General features: G+C 41.9%; 1 protein-coding gene across 4 annotated transcripts in view; it reads left to right on the forward strand.

Annotated features, from left to right (window-relative positions):
- Positions 1 to 17,976, forward strand: part of LOC126457732 (pleckstrin homology-like domain family B member 1) — a 1,069,305-nt gene that overhangs the window by 191,657 nt on the left and 859,672 nt on the right. The window contains exon 2 of one of the 4 annotated variants that reach the window (XM_050094273.1): positions 6,680 to 6,765. The exons of the other annotated variants lie outside the window; for them this stretch is intronic. The gene's annotated coding sequence lies outside the window, so the exon portion shown is untranslated. The remainder of the gene's footprint in view (positions 1 to 6,679; positions 6,766 to 17,976) is intronic. 4 annotated transcript variants of the gene reach the window in all.

Genomic DNA, 17,976 nt, shown 5'->3' on the forward strand with positions numbered 1-17,976 from the left:
GGAAGTACTAAGGAATGAAGAGATACGCTTGATGTTCTCTAAGGTTATATTCTGCGATAAGGAAGAGCTCAGAAGGCAATTAAATTGAAGAGGAATGGACATCTCTAAAAAGGGCAATCATAGAAGTTGGAAAGAAAATCATAGATACAAAGAAGGTAACTGCAAAGAAACCAAGGCTAACAGAAGAAATGCTTCAGTCGATGGATGGAGGAAGGTAGTAGAAAAATGTTGAGGGAAATTCAGGAATACAGATATAAAATTTGCTGATGATCGAAATAAACCGGAAGTTCAGGGAAGGTAAGGTGAAACGTCTGCATGGAAAACGTGAAGAAATAGAAAAAGAAATGATTGTCGGAAGGTCTGACTCAGCATATAGAAAAATCAAAACAGTATTCTGTGAAATTAAAAGCAATGGTGGTATCAGGTATCATTAAGAGTGCAATGGGAATTCCTCTGTTGAATGCAGGGGAGAAGACAGATAGGTGGAAAGAGTATATTGAAGGCCTCTATGAGAGGGTAGATTTTTCTGGTGTGATAGAAACAGGAGTCGATTTAGGAGAGATAGGTAATCCAGTATTAGAATCAGAATTTAAGAGAGCTATGGAATATTTCAGATTAGATACGGTAGAATGGGTAGATAACATTCAATCAGAATTTCTAAAATCATGGGAGGATGTGACAACGAAACGACTATTCACCTTGATGTGTAGAACGTGAGAGTCTAGCGATATACTGTACCATATGACTTTCAAAAGAACATCATCCACACAATTCCGAAGATTGCAAGAGTTGACAAGTGCGAGAATTATCGCACAATCAGCTTGACAGCTCATGCACCCAAGTAGCTGACCAGAATAATGTACATAAGAATGGAAAAGAAAATTGAGAGCGAGCTAGATGAAAATCAGTTTGGCTTTAGGAAAGATAAAGGCACCAGAGACTCAATTCTGACGTGTGTCGATGATGGAAGCAAGGCTGGAGGAAAATCGACGCTTCCATTAGGATTTGTCGACATGGAAAAAGCGTTTGACAATGTAAAATAGTGCAAGATGTTCGAAATTTTGAGAAAATGGGAATGTGCTATAGGGAGAGACGGGTAATATACAACACGTACAAGATCCAGGAGGGAATAAGTCTGGGAGACGAGGAACGAAGTGTTCGGATTAGAGAGGGTGTAGTCTTCCACCCCTATAGTTCAATTTGTACATCGAAGAAGTAATGATGGAAAGAAAAGAAAGGTCCAGGAGTAGAATTAAAATTAAAGGTCAAAGGGCATCAATAATAAGATTCGATGATGACATTGCTATCCTGAGTAAAAGTGAAGGAGAATTACGTGATATGCTGAATGGAATGAACAGTCCAATGAGTACAGAATTTAGGTGGGGGTAAATCTAAGAGAGACGAAGGCAATGAGAAGTAACATAAATGAGAAAGGCGAGAAGCTTATCATCAAGGTTGGTGGTGACAAAGTAGTTAAGGAATTATGCTCTATTGACATCAATATAACCCATGACGGACGGAGGACATCAAAAACAGACTATCACTGGCAGAAGTGGCATTTATGGTCAAGAGAATTCTACAGCTATCAAGCATAGGTCTCAATTCAAAGAAGAAATTTCTGAATATGTAGGTTTGGAGCACAGAAAGGTATGTTAATGAAACGTGGAGTATGGGAAAGCTGCTACAAAAGAGCATCGAAGCATTTGAGATGCAGCCGGCCGCGGTGGTCTAGTGGTTCTAGGCGCGCAGTCCGGAACCACGGGACTGCTACGGTCGCAGGTTCGAATCCTGCCTCGGGCATGGATGTGTGTGATGTCTTTAGGTTAGTTAAGTTTAAGTAGTTCTAAGTTCTAGGGGACTGCTGACCACAGAAGTTAAGTCCCATAGTGCTCAGAGCCATTTGAACCATTTGAGATGCAGTGCTGCAGAAGAATGTTGAAAATTAGGCGACGTTATAAGGTATGCAGTGAGGTGATACTCCGCGTAATCAGCAAGGAAAGAAATATCTGGAAAACGCTGACAAGGAGGGACAGGATGGTAGGACGTTTGTTAAGACATCAGGGGGATAACTTTCGTACTAGAGGGAGCTGTAGGGTAAGAACTGCAGAAGAAGATAGAGACAGGAATACATTCAGCAAGTAATTGGGGACGTAGGCTGCAATTGCTACTCTGAGATGAAGGGGTTTGGACAGGAGAGGAATTCTTCTTGTGCGGCATCAAAGAAGTCTGAAGATTGATGACTCAGAATAAAACAAAATACAAAAATTACTTGCAAAACTCTGCTACTGGCTCTTTGATGATGATGGGCTAATAAGTGTTGAGTCCCACCGAAACAGCGTCAGTCCTCATCATTTCTGCACATGCTAGAAAGCTGTAAGAATCGTACTTAAAATATTAGCATGATTTGTGCAGCACGGGAGTTCTTTAAAAAGAGTTGTGGAAACATTGCAGTAGAGAAGCACGTCGATAAATTCAGAACTGTTGCTCTTAGAACGGGTGTACGATACAGATACAGGTAAGACCAAAGTGGAGTGCGAGCTTGGCTGTGCAGAGAGCTGGGGCTTTTACCCGCTGCGGTATTCCCGCCTGTGGCACTGTGTGCGGCGTACATTCCAGCCGGCGGCGGCATGAGTGAGTTAGTCTGGGCTTACGGCCCGCCGAGCACCCACTGCACGCCGGCTACGGTGGCTGGGCACGGCGTGTTTACCTTGCGCGTACAGTGTTTCTGTAGTGCGGGGAACTTTGCTGGCCGCCGAGCACCGTAAATATTTCTGCAGGTCCCTGCGCTGCCTCTTGTTCACAGTCCAACTCGAGCGCAACTGGTTGCGCTCGCCGCAGGTTCCCATTTTCCCTTTTGTTCACGTAAATCCTGCGTCGATAAACGGATACCAACTGATCAACGTTCAGCGACAAAGAGATGTTGTGTGTTCAGGATACACATGTGGTAATTGTCTGAAGGAGGTTCTATTTTTAGTCTGGCTTTTCCGTAACTGTTGACGTCCAACTTAAGTTCTCGCTGTGACAATAACAATAATCACAACAAATAAAAGATTAAAATCCACAGCCATTTGAGAGGCATCTAAAGATAATGCTCTCCACTAGGTCCTGTCATTCGTTAGTGTCCATCTATGCCAGTTTACTGGCTTCCACTCTTGACCAATATAATGCATCCCGATCTACGTAGATGTACTGCCCTTATGAGAGAATTCCACAAGATCTCCAGGAATTCCAATTTACCTGTGCATAGCGACCTGCCACTTTTAAACTGTAAGAGACTGATATCACGCCATCCAACTCCGTGCGATGCTGCTGACATGGTTGCTAAGGATTTCAAACCTCTTGAAGAATGGAAAGGTCGGTGGGAAGCAGTGACAGATGTGCACCTGCGTAACATCTTCTTAGGTGCTGAACTTGCAAGTGGATTCGACATACCACGCAAGACCTGGACTACTCTCAACAGAATCCGTACCGGCCATGGCCGATGCAGGGATGCTCTCTTTAAGTGGAAGAAGCTGCCTAATCCAGCCTGTGATTGCGGGGCTCCATACCAGACTGTTCACCACATTGTCAGTGAATGTAGGATTCGAGCCTATCACGGCGCCAAAGAGGATTTCCTGCTAGCAACTTCAGACGCAGTGCGCTGGATTGAATGACTGGATATTCCGTTGTAAAGACAAACTTAAGTTTCTTGTCAGCATGTATATGTAATTTAATTTCATGATATGTATGTATTAGCCATACGCTAAATAAAATAATGAATAATATACCATGTTAAATACAGAACAACCGTCTCCAATCACAATCGTTATTTTATTTCAATGTACGATGCATTTCGAGCCTTGGAGGCTGAACTTCAGGGTGCTGACAGTCTACATTAAGCTTATTTTTGCAGATTTAGGTTCATTCTGTTCCGTGTAAGGTTACGTTGGTATATTACATAGTGGCACATTGTGAATATAAGTTTACAGCACTAAGAAACATCGAAATATAACTTATTGTTTCCCGTAGTGGATATGTGGTTTTGAAGTACAGTAAGGGTAAACTTGTTTATGGGCATTCGCACTTATCCTTCTGCGCCAGATTTGTAAACACAAGCCAAAGAATTTAAAATGTAAAGATACTGCATTTCCACGTAAACACAGGTGTTACTTTTTCAAAGAAGATACAATAGCTGTTACATTTTTAATTATACAGACATATCATTTATAAACAAATATTTGTAAATGTCAACATGGCTGTATTCTAGCAATACTGTCAAAACAGTACTAGTAAATAATGACTCATCGAGAAAAATAAATTGACAAACCATCCAACAGAATATAGGCCAGTATCAGTAATAGAGGCACTACAGCAATAACAACTGAAACAACGTGTATGTTCACAAGCATCCCCTCTTTAGGCATAGCATCACAAAAAACTTACTAACTTCCTTAGAAACACCAATATTAACATCTCCTCCTCCACTTGTTTCAAACAGTAAACACAAGCATCACAATAACAGAACACTGTGGAACACACAAATTGCAATGTAACAGCTGCATTTTACGTAGGAAAAACTGGAAGTACTTTCCACACACGTTGTATGGACACAAAGTTTAGACTTAATCATTGTGATAAATAGACAGTAGTTATCACATGTACCTTAATATAAATTACAACCACAACTATCTAACTGTATTCCGCACAGAAAACCATGGTAAAAAATGATATACTAGAACAATTAGAAATAATGTTACACAACGACAAATCTTCTGAAAACATGTTGTATGAACAAACGAAGTTTAGCAGTCTCAATTTTTTGTCAGTAAGTTTAAAACAATTTTTTCTCAAGGAATAAATATTTAATAGTGCAACTACTTGGAAACATACAGCCATATTTGAATATTCACATGAATGTATTTTATAAATTATATCTCTGTATAATTAATAATATAACAGCTTTGTATTATCTTTGAAATAACATTCGTATATTCGTAGAAATGTAGCATTTTTACATTTGAAATTCTTTGACTTGTTCTGACTTGTTTACAAATGTGCTGTAGAATGGAAAGTGTGGATATGTGCGTAAACATATTTACTCATACTGTGCTTGAAAATCATGTATCCATTACTGGAAACAGTAAGTTATTTTACGATTTGTCTTACTATTGTAGACCTACATTCACAATGTGCCAATTTTCAGTATACCATTGTAATCTTACCAGGACCAGAATTAGCCTAAATCAAAAAGAAAAAAAAACGTTGATGTAGATTGTCAAAGCACCTGAAGGTAAGCTCCTGGGGCTCGAAATGTATCTTGTATTGAAATAAAATCACGATTGTGACTGAAGGCTGTTGTAATATACTCATGGAAGAAACACAGCATTGGATATAATTAAGTTATACCATCTTGGAATCATAGTTCCTAATTCATGAATAAATTTTAAAAAAATCGTTTTTTACGTCGACCTAAGTGTGCTTGGTAAATTAGTGGAAATGTCAAAACACTCGTTTTATAAATAACCGGAAGTAGGCCGACTGAAACAATTTTCAGTTTTAATCGAATAGTACCTTGTACTACAAAAGATATGAGGATAATACTATCAGTTCAACAAGAGTCTGCAAACAGGCGAGGGTAATAAATATTATACAAGAATAAAATATAACATGAGTATTAATAACAATAGCTTAAAAACACGTCAAAGAGCCACCACGATTAAAATTTTAACCAGGAGTGAACAATCTCATCATACTGTTCGAACAGTAACAGTGGTACTAAATTCACCGCACTCACTCACACGTCTGCGAAGTTCATATGTATCATTTTGCAAGTGATACACGGTAGCAGTTTAAATCCTGCGGAAGTAATTTTAATAATATCAATTTATTACACAACTTAGCAACGGTGCATTCAGTCTGTCGGCAGAAAATATTCTTTTACAAATTTGAGAAATTGATTTACAGTGCCAGATAAAATTTTCTCCGCCATGGCTTTGATATTATTCAGTTGTTTCTCTGTCGTTTTATTTAAATTGTATAAAGAAACAAGTGAAAACCGCTTACATAAATTTCAAAATTATTTCAAACAATTTTATCATCGTTACACTACGAAGTAACTTTTGAAATAAATTGCAAGAAATGGTCGAAATAGGAAAGAATAATTCCTAAGGATTCTTTTTAGAACATGTCTAAAGCTGCATAAAGTACAGCTTGAAAATATGGAAAATTCTTGATCTCTCAATCCTTTACGAAGCCTGTGATGGAGACGTTTCCGTAATTTCAAGTTGTGCCGAAACTGAACGGGTGACTGTGTGTACCATGGATGTATTTCTTCATCAAGTAATGGCTACATAATGTGTTACACTTCTTCCTCAAAACCTTATTATAGATTTACATTGTAATCTCCATTTTTTATTTTGCGCTGGTACGAAGAAGAGTTTGAAGAAACAATCGCATGCTAATTGTCGGTAGTGAATAAGTAGTTCACATTGGGCAGATTGATTTGTGTGATGGCGGGAGAGGAAAAAAAAGATATCAGCACATTGCAAAGTCCATGGCTGTTCAAACCTATATGGTAAAGTCGTTGTTGCGCACAGAACATTAGAATGGAGGCTCAGACTGGATGTAACTTAATTTTTCTTGTTTGAACATAAGTCGTACGGTTTCAGAAAGATAATCAGCACGTTTTCATTTATTTCAGGTATGTGCCAGAGACGCAGTCACAGGAAAGTAAGGCTCTTACTGTAGCTGTTACCACTCAGCAGATCTACAAGCTGCTTGTTAACGGTAATGTGCGGAGTACTGCTTACCTTCTTCTCAGTTAGCTGTAAGTTTGTGATTTTCGGGTGGGCGTATATGGTTACTGATCACGGAATGAAAGTTAGTGCTTAATACACCGTCAATATCGAGGTCATTAGATGGATAGCATGCTCGAATTGTCCCGGTATGAAAAAAAAAGGAAATAGACTGTAGCATTGTTTAGCGAAACAATGCTACACTCTCTTGAAAATGATGTAAGGAACCACGGAAATGCCGAACGCAGATCTTCACTGTTTTGCCTAGTTTAACGCGGCTTTTTGAACATTACTGACAGATTTAAGTGGATTGATTGCTAAATTCGGAGCCCCATCAGCGATGTCTAGACGCATGCATGGGACACTCCATTTCGCAAATCGCTAGGGAATTCAAAATTCCGAGATCCACCTTGTTCAGAGTGTGCGAGCATACCAGATTTCAGGCATTGTCTCTCACTACGGACAACGCAGTGGCCGACGGCCTCTACCTTAATGACCGGCAACAACTGCGTTTGCGTAGAGTTTTCAGTGCTAACAGAAAAGGAGCACTCCGTGAAATAACCGCAGAAATCAATGTGGAATGTACGAAGAACGTACCCGTTAGGACAGTGTGGCGAAATATGGCATTAATGGGCTATGGCGACAGACGACAGATGAAAGAGCATTTAACAGAGCTAACAGCACAACATCGCTTACAGTGCCTCTCCTGGGATGGTAAACATATTGGTTGGATCCTAGAGGACTGGAAAACTGGCCTGGTCGGATGAGTCCCGATTTCAGCTACTAAGATCTGATGGTAGAGTTCGAGCGCAGTGCAGACCCCACGAAGCCATGGTCCCAAGTTGTCAACAAGGCACTGTGCAAGCTGTGGTGGCTCCATAATGGCGCGGACTGTGTTTACATGGAATGGACTGGATCATCCGGGCCAACTGAATTGATCATTCACTGACATGGCTACATTCGCATACTTGGAGACCATTTCCAGCTGTTCATGGACTTCATGTTCCCAAACGATGATGGAACTTTTATGGATGACAATGTGCCATGTCACTTGGCCACAATTAGTCGCGATGGGTTTGAAGATGATTCCGGACATTCCGAGCGAATGATTTGGCCACCCAGATCGCCCGATATGAATCCCATCGAACTTTTATGGGACACAGTCGAGAGATGCACCGGCAACACTTACGGATGGCTATAGAGTCAGCATGGCTCAGTATCTCTGCAGGGAACCTCCAGTGACTTGTTGCGTCGATACAACATTAAAGTGCAGCACTACGCTGCGAAAAAGGAGGGACACGTGGTTTGAGGCGCCATGCCACTGATTGCGCGGCCCCTCCCGCCGCAGGTTCGAGTCCTCCCTCTGGCATGTGTGTGTGTGTGTGTGTGTGTGTGTGTGTGTGTGTGTGTGTTCTTAGCATACGTTAGTTTTAGTTCACGTAGTATGCAAGTCTAGGGACCGATGACCTCAGCAGTTTGGTCCCTTGGAAATTCACCCACATCTGAACATTTTGAAAAAGGAGGTTCGACACGATGTTAGGAGGTATCGCATGACTTGAGTTACTTCAGTGTGTAACACCTAATAGAAGGATATTCACTGTCGTTTGAACTGCACGTAGATTTCCACCCATTCCCGCCGCTACGACCTGCGTGGTCAGAGGTTACGTGGACAACATTCCGGTGTTCGGTGCACAGTTCCAGGCGGTCTGAGATTTTGAAAGGATTTAAAATATTTGAATGGTATCCGATAAACGTGACTGCTTCTTAAGACTTCTCGTGTCAAGGAGTAACAGCTTTAATCCGGTACATGGGAATGTGGTCGTCTCGTAACACGGAGCTGCTAATGTAGAGGTCTCAGTTTTCCTTTCGCACGGAAACGCCAAAAATAATTTGTCCAGCACCTCCATGCGGCTGCTATGAGTGATGCTAAATGTCAGCCAAGCCAGTTAATTTTCACTAAATCATCCATAGACACGAATGAAGCTTTATTTTCAAAATCGTATTTAGTTTTCTAGGTGGCCTGACGCAGAGTTTCCAAAACTTAGCTTCCAATTTACTTTAAACTTCAAATTTACCATCAGGTAATGAGACATTGACTTTTAAGTGAAAAACACTCAAAAATGACCCTCAGCGAGATACCGAAATTGGAAATCTGTGGTAAGGTCTTATGGAACCAAACTGCTGAGGTCATCGGTCCCTAAGCTTACGCGCTACGTAATATAACTTAAACTAACTTACACCAAGGACAACACACACACACACACACACACACACACACACACACACACACACACACACACACACACAAACGCCCGAGGGAGGACTCGAACTTCCGACGGGGGGGAGCCGCGCGGGCTGTGACAAGACGTCTTAGACCGTGCGGCTACCACGCTTGGCCGAGATACCGAGAGAAGCATGTTGGAAGTTACTAGGAAATGGGACAACGAACAACTAATTAAAGAAACAGGCAGAAGTTGTAGAAGCAAATATGATAGTAATGAAAATTGAATGGAACTGGATGAAACATGTTGTTTACAAGAGGTAATGAAAGACTGACACGACGACGAGATGGACGTGTGTAGACGATATTAGAAAACATGTAGTAGCAACAAGAACGTGTGTAGCAGAAGAATGTAATGCATGGAAAAATCTTGGAAGCAGTAGATGTGAATTTGCTGGCTCCTACTAGCAGATTACTAATGGTGCTGGCGGATATTAATAATAATAATAATAATAATAATAATAATAATAATAATAATAATAATAATAATAATTGTTATTATTATTATTACAATAGCAATACAAAGACGTTCTAGTCTGATTATACAGGGTGCGATGGGTATAAGTGCAGATATCTATTGGTGACTGAGGACGATGTACTGAACAACATTACGTCAGTATTTACGTCCTTTGCGGACTAATAATTGTAGCTGTTTCAAGTTTTATATTTTTAGGTTCCCACCTACACAGGGCAAGAGCAAGCCATTAGTAGCTATTTTCCTCTGGGCAGTAGGTCAGGTTTACATGCGTAAACGTGTGGACGCAAAATGGTTAGTCTGTGCTGACAGGCATTGTCCACTTAGTGGTGCAGTTACGACCAGGCAGAAAACATATGGTCGGAAAGTTTTTGACGTGTTTGCGTGAAGACAGTTCGACCCAGGGAAAAAGCAACCATCACGCTGATGTTTGTGCATATTAAGGCACCATATATAAAAATATCTGCACTTATTCCCGCCGTTACACCCTGCATAACCGGTTTATAATACAAAAGTTATACTGATTCTTAGAATCTATTCGTCCACTGTTATCGAAGGGATTGAAGTGCGGTGTTACGGAAGAATTCTGAAAATTAAGTAGGGTATTAAGGTAGACCTTCCGTAGAACTGACGACAAGAGGGATATGAGGGGAAACTCTAATAAGAAGGAGGAAGGCCATGTGTTATGACTGCGCCACGGAAATACTGTACAACCTCACCAGGTGGATGCTTGAAGATATCCTGTCACGCGAAAGCTACGTACATTTTTTTTTTTTTTTTTTTTTTTTTTTTTTTTTTCGAGAACCAGTACTGGGGAGTCTAAGAGTAGGAGTATCTTCCACCTCGTACGTTTATATCTTTCTGGGTAGGTCTAAACAAGATTAAACTAATTCCAGTACAAAGTGGCATTACGTAGTTTTCCGCCCCGTGTTCCATGTGTGAATGGGACGGGGAAAAATACAGTACCTCTTGCAACAAGTGCTTCATTGCGGTTTGCAGAATATCGATGTGAACGTAAATATGGAATATTTTACTTATACTAAGAGCCATAGACGGCAAAAATTCGAGGGAAAAGCGGAAGTTGTCATATTTCCAAAATATAACTGAGGAGGTTGGGTCTAAGTCGTACTTTGTGATAAAGAGTTCAGCACAGGAGAGAAAGTTGTTGCGGGTAGATCAAAGAGTCAGAAGACTGAAGAAAGCAAATCTTTTGCGTGCAGCTCTGCACCAACTATGGAGATAATACATACGCTGCGCAACATAATTAAAGTATCACTTTTTCGAAACGCCATTTAACTGGAATCCTACAAAATCGTGGCGCCCTGCGACACAACCATAGGGCTCGGTGATGCTTCAAACATCAAAGTGTCGGCCAATATGAAAATAAGGCCGCTGCTGAGACGTCCATAAGAGGTGTAAGGTGGGTTAACGATTTGACATTGGCACCAGATTTCATATACAATTTTGGCCAAACGCACCTGGACGTATCACATGATGAGTCGTACCCGCTATTCGCATATTTCATCCCTTCTTTTCAAGCCTCTGCCATGTACGTCAGAACTGCGACGTCCAGCGTTGAAATTGCGCGTCGTCCTGTTGCTTATCACACTGAGATCTGTTGTTCTCGACCCGAAATATATGGAAATCAATGTTCCGAGCAAAAGGTCGGGACCGAGCGAGGTGGCGCAGTGGTTAGACACTGGACTCGCATTCGGAAGGACGACGGTTCAATCCCGCGTCCGGCCATCCTGATTTAGGTTTTCCGTGATTTCCCTAAATCACTCCAGGCAAATGCCGGGATGGTTCCTCTGAAAGGGCACGGCCGACTTCCTTCCCCATCCTTCCCTAATCCGATGAGACCGATGACCACGCTGTCTGGTCTTCCCCAGACAAACCAACCAACCAAAAGGTTGGTCTCACTGACGCCCTAAGTGCCACACACTTAGGCTTTGGTCGCAGAATTGTGGTGCAATCTGGCTCGTATGTGACATCAGACCCTCTTTGTACCCCTCAAGAACTGAGCTCGAGCCTATTCATTTACACTGAAGATCCAAAGAAACTGGTACACCTGCCTATCATATCATTTGGGGCCCCCGCGAGCACACAGAGGTGCCGCAACACGACGTGGCATGGACTCGACTAACGCCTGAAGTAGTGTTGGAGGGAATTGACACCATGAATCCTGCAGGGTTGCCCATAAATCCATAAGAGAAAAGGGGGGTACATTGCAAGGCATCCCAGATATGCTCAGTAATGTTAAAGTGTGGGGGGTCTGGTGGGCAGCGGAAGTGGGTGCAATACATATTTGTTTTGGGAAGTGTTCAGACTCAGAACAGTGTTGCTGGAGCCACTCTGTAGCAATTCTGGACGTGTTGGGTATTGTATTGCCCTGCTGGATTTGCCCAAGTCCTCGGAACGCACATTGTACATGAATGGATTCAGGTGATCAGACAGGATGCTTACGCACGTGTCACCTGTCAGAGATCCATCAGGGGTCCCATATCACACCAACTGCACACTCCCCACACCATTACAGAGGCTCCGCCAGCCTGAACAGTCCCCTGTTGACATGCAGGGTCCATGGATTCATGAGATTGTCTCCATACCCTTTCACGTTCATCCGCTCGATACAGTTTGAAACGAGACTCGTCCGACCAGGCAACATGTTTCCAGTCATCACCAGTCCAGTGTCTGTCTCGACGGGCCCAGGCGAGGCGTAAAGCATTGTCTTGTAGTCATCAAGGGTACACGAGTGGGCCTTCGGCTCTGGAAGCCCATATCGATGATTTTTCGTTGAGTGGTTCGCACGCTGATACTTGTTTATGGCCCAGCATTGAAATCTGCACCAATTTACGGAAGAGTTGCACTTCTGTCACGTTGAACGATTTCACTTCAGTCATCGTTGGTCTCGTTCTTGCAGGATCTCTTTCCGGCGGCAGTGATGTCGGAGATATGATGATTTACCGGATTCCTGATATTCATGGTACGCTCGTGAAATGATTATACGGGAAAATCCGGACTTCATCGCTGCCTCGGAGATGCTCTGTCCCATCGCTCGTACGCAGACTATAACACCACGTTCAAACAGACTTAAATCTTGATAAACTGCCACTGTAGCAGCAGTAACAGATCTAACAACTGCGTCAAACACTTACTGTCTTACATAGGGGTTGCCGACAGCAACGCCATATACTGCCTGATCACATACCTCTGCGCATGCCTAAGTTTCGAAAAACTGAAACTTTAATTGCTGTGTTGCGCAGTGTAAAGAAATCAATAAATGTCTTTCAGTATGAAGTGGATAGGGAATCGATGCAACTCCTCAAAGGCATCGCTGGTTCTGATTCGTATTGGTGATCTTGTAGCCATCACTCGGACGTACATTTACACGGGCAATGTTGTTATCCGTGGGTAGTACAAGACGCTAATTTCTTCATTGGTTTGTCTCCGGTACATCCGGCGTTACTCAAATGGTTCTTATGGCTCTGAGCACTGTGGGACTTAACATCGCAGGTCATCAGTCCCCTAGAACTTAGAACTACTTAAACCTAACTAACCTAAGGACATCACACACATCCATGCCCGAGGCAGGATTCTAACCTGCGACCGTAGCGGTCGCGCGGTTCCAGACAGTAGCGCCTAGAACCGCTTGGCAACTCCGGCCGACCGGCCCGGAGTTACTCACTTCATATCCACCACTCACTGCAGTACACCGAAATCCCATTTTTTTTTTTTTTTTTTTGCAGCGAATGAGACACGCAGCGCATGAGACACGCAGCGCGAAGTAACACCTTTGCGGAAAAACAGAGTGAGGAGATAATGAAATCTAGCAGTAGATGCTAATAATTATTCACGTCATTCGTCGTGAGGAACTGCCTTAAAATTTACGTTTATTTTGTGACGCCGATATACTTAGTTGAAAACATTGTCGACGTAATCTCGTAATAGACGGAGGATAAGTTTCACTGTAACACCGCCGGCGAGTAGACCGCGGGGAAGCGCAGGGCAGGTGAATCAGAACGTCCAAAGAGTCTAAATGGAATATGGACTTGCCTCTTCTCAAACACGATTCCAGACTTCAGCCATAGGAAGCCTCTCCCGTTTAATGATCTACATCCTTGACCCGGATTTGCACAGTGTGACTTTATAGCTCTACTTACGCATATTATATTCGGGTACATATTATGCAAAATCTTTAATATCACTTCGCGAAACTTAACACCAGAGGGTCGATAACTGCCAGAGGGTCGATAAATGATTCGGAAGGTGATGTGGTTTCGTTTGGTTTGCTGTTTCTTTCTTATGAGCTGTTCGCAAATGTTTTCATAATGTTTCCACGTAGACAACAGGCATTGAAGGTGAAACCTTCTGCGATTTTAGGCCGCGTCATGTTTCTCGACGTTTCGTCCCCCTCTGCTGGGTTCTCCTTCAGGATCTTCTGGTGTTCACAGTTAGGTGTTCAGAGAAAAATGACTCTCTCTATCTATCTAGATTTTAGCTTCAGCAGTAGCAAGTGCTTGCACTGCAGCCTTTATGCCGTTGCAATTAAACATCCAAAAGAAAGGACGGAATACGGTGTAAATCACTCCAGTAGATAGCATTTGAATACCCTGTACTGGTATGGTTGTCGAAACGTGATCTAGGAACAACGAAGCAAAGTATATAAGAAATAATGATAGGAACGTAGGTTTTCAAAGACTGACGATGGAGCTGCTCACCTACATTGTGTAGCTACAGAGAAAAACACTGACAGTACCAGTGAGTAGAGCGTGGGGAACAGTCTGCAGGGCTGCCAATCCTACCGTAATTAAAAGCAATTTGTGCCGGCTGCGTAGAGCACGGCGTTCTGTTTCTTTACCCTGCCCGTCGTGACCACAGTACAGACCGCACACTCTGCAAGACGGACGTTCACAGAATGCAGATTCAGCGGTATGCAAGTCTCCAGTGAAGCGTGATACGTCTTAGCGGTAATGATTTGTACACGAGCCATTTTTCGTTGGTTCGTCTGGAAGCGTTATACACAGTTCCGCACTATCGTTTAGTGAACCAAACAGGAGATCACAGAGTCAAATCAAATTTGTAACTTGATCAGGACTTCCTAGCTGACAAGGAGAACTATATGAGTAAAAGTAGCTTAATGAATAACAAGGAAATGAGATCCGCATAACCACCGCATCCTCAGCTCTTACATCCACATCCACGGGCAAATTTTGTGAAAAACTTTAGCCTGTTAGTAGCACTGGAAGTCTGATCACTGGGTGTACCCAATCAGAATTTTTGTGTGCTGAAGTCAGATTTCGTAATTTATACTTCACAGACAATGAAAGAAGTGGCCGATCACGACATTATTTTAATATAACATAGCTTTTCATAATTTTGATACTTTCCGTAAGTTTCCACTTTGTCGTAATCTATAAAACTCGTGTACTGAAATTTTCTGCAGACCAATTCCACAACACTGGGAATACAAAGGAAATCTTGTCACAAGCTGTTTCATGTTGGATGCTTATTATTATTGTTACCATTGATTTCTGTAATGCAGAAGGACGAAATTTTGATGACGAAATGTTGATTATACTGTACCAAATGAAATTATTTAGAACAATAACTACTGATGCTGCATCGTTGTAACATTCGTATTTACTGTTGAAAACCGAACGGCTGAAACAAGAGGTGTGGTCCTCTAAAAGTCCAGCCTATCCCATATATTGAGTAAGGTGAAGAAAAACATATAGTGAAATATGTATAGTTCAGTTAGACAAAGTGAATCACATGGTAGAAGCATCCAAATAGAATGGAACTAATTACTGTATGGATGGGATTCTTTGTTCAATTAGAGAGGAGAGAAAAGGCATAACTGACCGATACAAATGCCACTATTCAGAGTTCAGCACTGAACTTAACATGAAGTTCTGTTACAATATGATTTACATTACTCATGTGTCTCAGCTACTTTGATGTTGTACTCTTTCTGTCTTCCACTCTTCTCTGTGCACAGTAACAACCATTTTAGTCAATCTTTGTCTGTAACTATAATTTTTCATTCTGCTGCTACTTGGTGTCAGGATCATTATGACTGCGTGTCTCACAATTCATCATCAGACGGTCTTTTCATCCTTTCATCAAAACAAATTACAGATTGGCTTCCTGTGAGTTGCCCTAGGACAAACAACAATTCACAGTTATACACGTGTAACCAAATGGGTGCTCCACATGTGTGTTAGAATTCAACATTTCACGTAAATTGCATCCCAAAACAAATATGTATTGCACCCATTTGGTTGCACGTATATAGTCGTGTATTATTGTTTATCCAAGGGCAACTCACAGGATACCAAAAAAAAAAGTTCAAATGTGTGTGAAATCTTATGGGACTTAACTGTTAAGGTCATCAGTCCCTAAGCTTACACTCTACTTAACCTAAATTATCCTAAGGACAACCACACACACACCCATACCCGAGGGAGGACTCGAACCTCCGCCGGAACCAGCCGCACAGTCCATGACTGCAGCGCAATTGACCGCTCGGCTAATCCCGCGCGTCCACCGTTTTCACAGCGACCGCATACTGTACAGCAAAGCAAATGCAGAACAGTGAACTAAAAAATAATTGAGTAGCTGGTTGAGTGTATATTAAACTGCTGATATGTGCGTCCGTTTGTATCAAAGTGGAATCAGGAAACATTAAAGACTTTTCTCTGAAAAGTATCACTGTAAATGTGTGAAGTACATCTCAGTGAATGATGACAATCGATCCATGAATTTAACTGAATGACAGTCGGAGACGAGACAGATGGAAACAAAGTAAATAAACAAATATTTCGGTACATTTATCCCACTGTGGGACAAGATGGTCAAAACTTTCATGGAAAACTGTTTGCGGTTGTCTATCGAACCATGACTGAACCCAGGAGAGCACCTCTTCGTCCTAAGCAAATCGGCAGCCACGAATTTATTTCTTCAGGGCTCCAAAAATACGCAAGTGGCATGAGGAGAGGTCGGATGTGGGTATGCCCAAATGTTGCCAAGATTGTTTCGATTACGCTGCAGAAGTTTCCCGATCTCTCCCCGAGTATTTTTCTTGTTTTCGAAGTCCTGAAAAAAGACCTTCGTGGCCGCCCATTTGCTTCGGACAAAGATATGCACGCCCGGGTACAATCATTGTTCCGTTGGTAACCGCAAACAGACTTCCATGAAAGCACTGACCGTCTTGTTTCACAGAGGGATAAATGTAGTAGGATACATGAAGTAAGTTACGGCGGTTACATCTAAACCAAAGGTTACATACTTATGTCCCATCTCCCGTTTTCAATTCATCTACATCTACGTACATACTCCGGAAAACACCATATGGTCCACTGTCCGCAATACTGCCACAGCGAAAGATAATCGTTAAATGATCAGGGATTCCGCTTATAGTGTATCATTTGACATTCATCTGATTGTTTACACAACAGCAGTTAGACTGTCTTATATGTAACTCGAATCAATTTTCCACAGTTTTTGCAACACAAGCCTAACTGAACTTTTACTATCAAATTTGCTATTGCTTAACACTGTTTTTTTTTTTTTATTCATATGTTGATCTGGACCGGTTCTGTGATAATTGTGTCGTCCGATGTTCTAAATATTTGTTTCGGAGTGTGTCAAAGATGTTACTACTTCTGGTCGCATACATATCGTGGCCGTTCGTCGGTTATGAATTAAGATGGTTGCAGAAATGGCTTTAAACCGCGCTTCGAGTTGGATAAATGCGCTGAAAATTATATTCTCCAACATACGCAACTCAAGAAATGCAACTCAACGACAAGAAATATTGTAATCACTCCAGGCAAAACAACGGGATGGGATTAAGATGGGATATTTATGCGAAAAATACGGTTATGGCAACAGTGCACACTCAAACTATTTCGTGTATTTGGCTGGGAGGCGGGCACTTTCACTCAAAACTTCATTTTTGTGGATCGCATATTATGCCACCACATATAATGAAAGAGGTTCGAAATTTTCCGTTGCAAAATAAAGTGCAAGCAGTAGTAGCAGAAACCGATAAATAGTTCGATCATTCGCTGTAGCCCGTATGCACGCAGTCTACATACACTTTTCACTTTGCCAGTAAGTAAAGTTCTCGTAATTTCACACTCCGTACACACAGTTAATTCAATTCTTCTGATTTTCATACTTTAATTAGTGTCCAATCAGTTGCTGAATGGTTCAAACATGACGTACCATGTCTGTCGTCCGCCATTAAACAATTCTTGATCTTTTCCGTTCTTAGCTTCTTCGTTGCGAATCTACATCAAAAAATTCCGCTCCTCCTTAAGTTTTCCTATCGGCTACTTTTCCTCCTGGAAAGGCCTCCACATTACCTATATAATCTTTACATATGCGATATCGTGGCATTCCGTTCATCGACCTGTACTAACACGATGTCATTACAGTCTGCA

The sequence above is a fragment of the Schistocerca serialis genome, chromosome 2 (genome assembly GCF_023864345.2).
Source record: "Schistocerca serialis cubense isolate TAMUIC-IGC-003099 chromosome 2, iqSchSeri2.2, whole genome shotgun sequence".
Lineage (NCBI taxonomy): Eukaryota > Metazoa > Arthropoda > Insecta > Orthoptera > Acrididae > Schistocerca > Schistocerca serialis.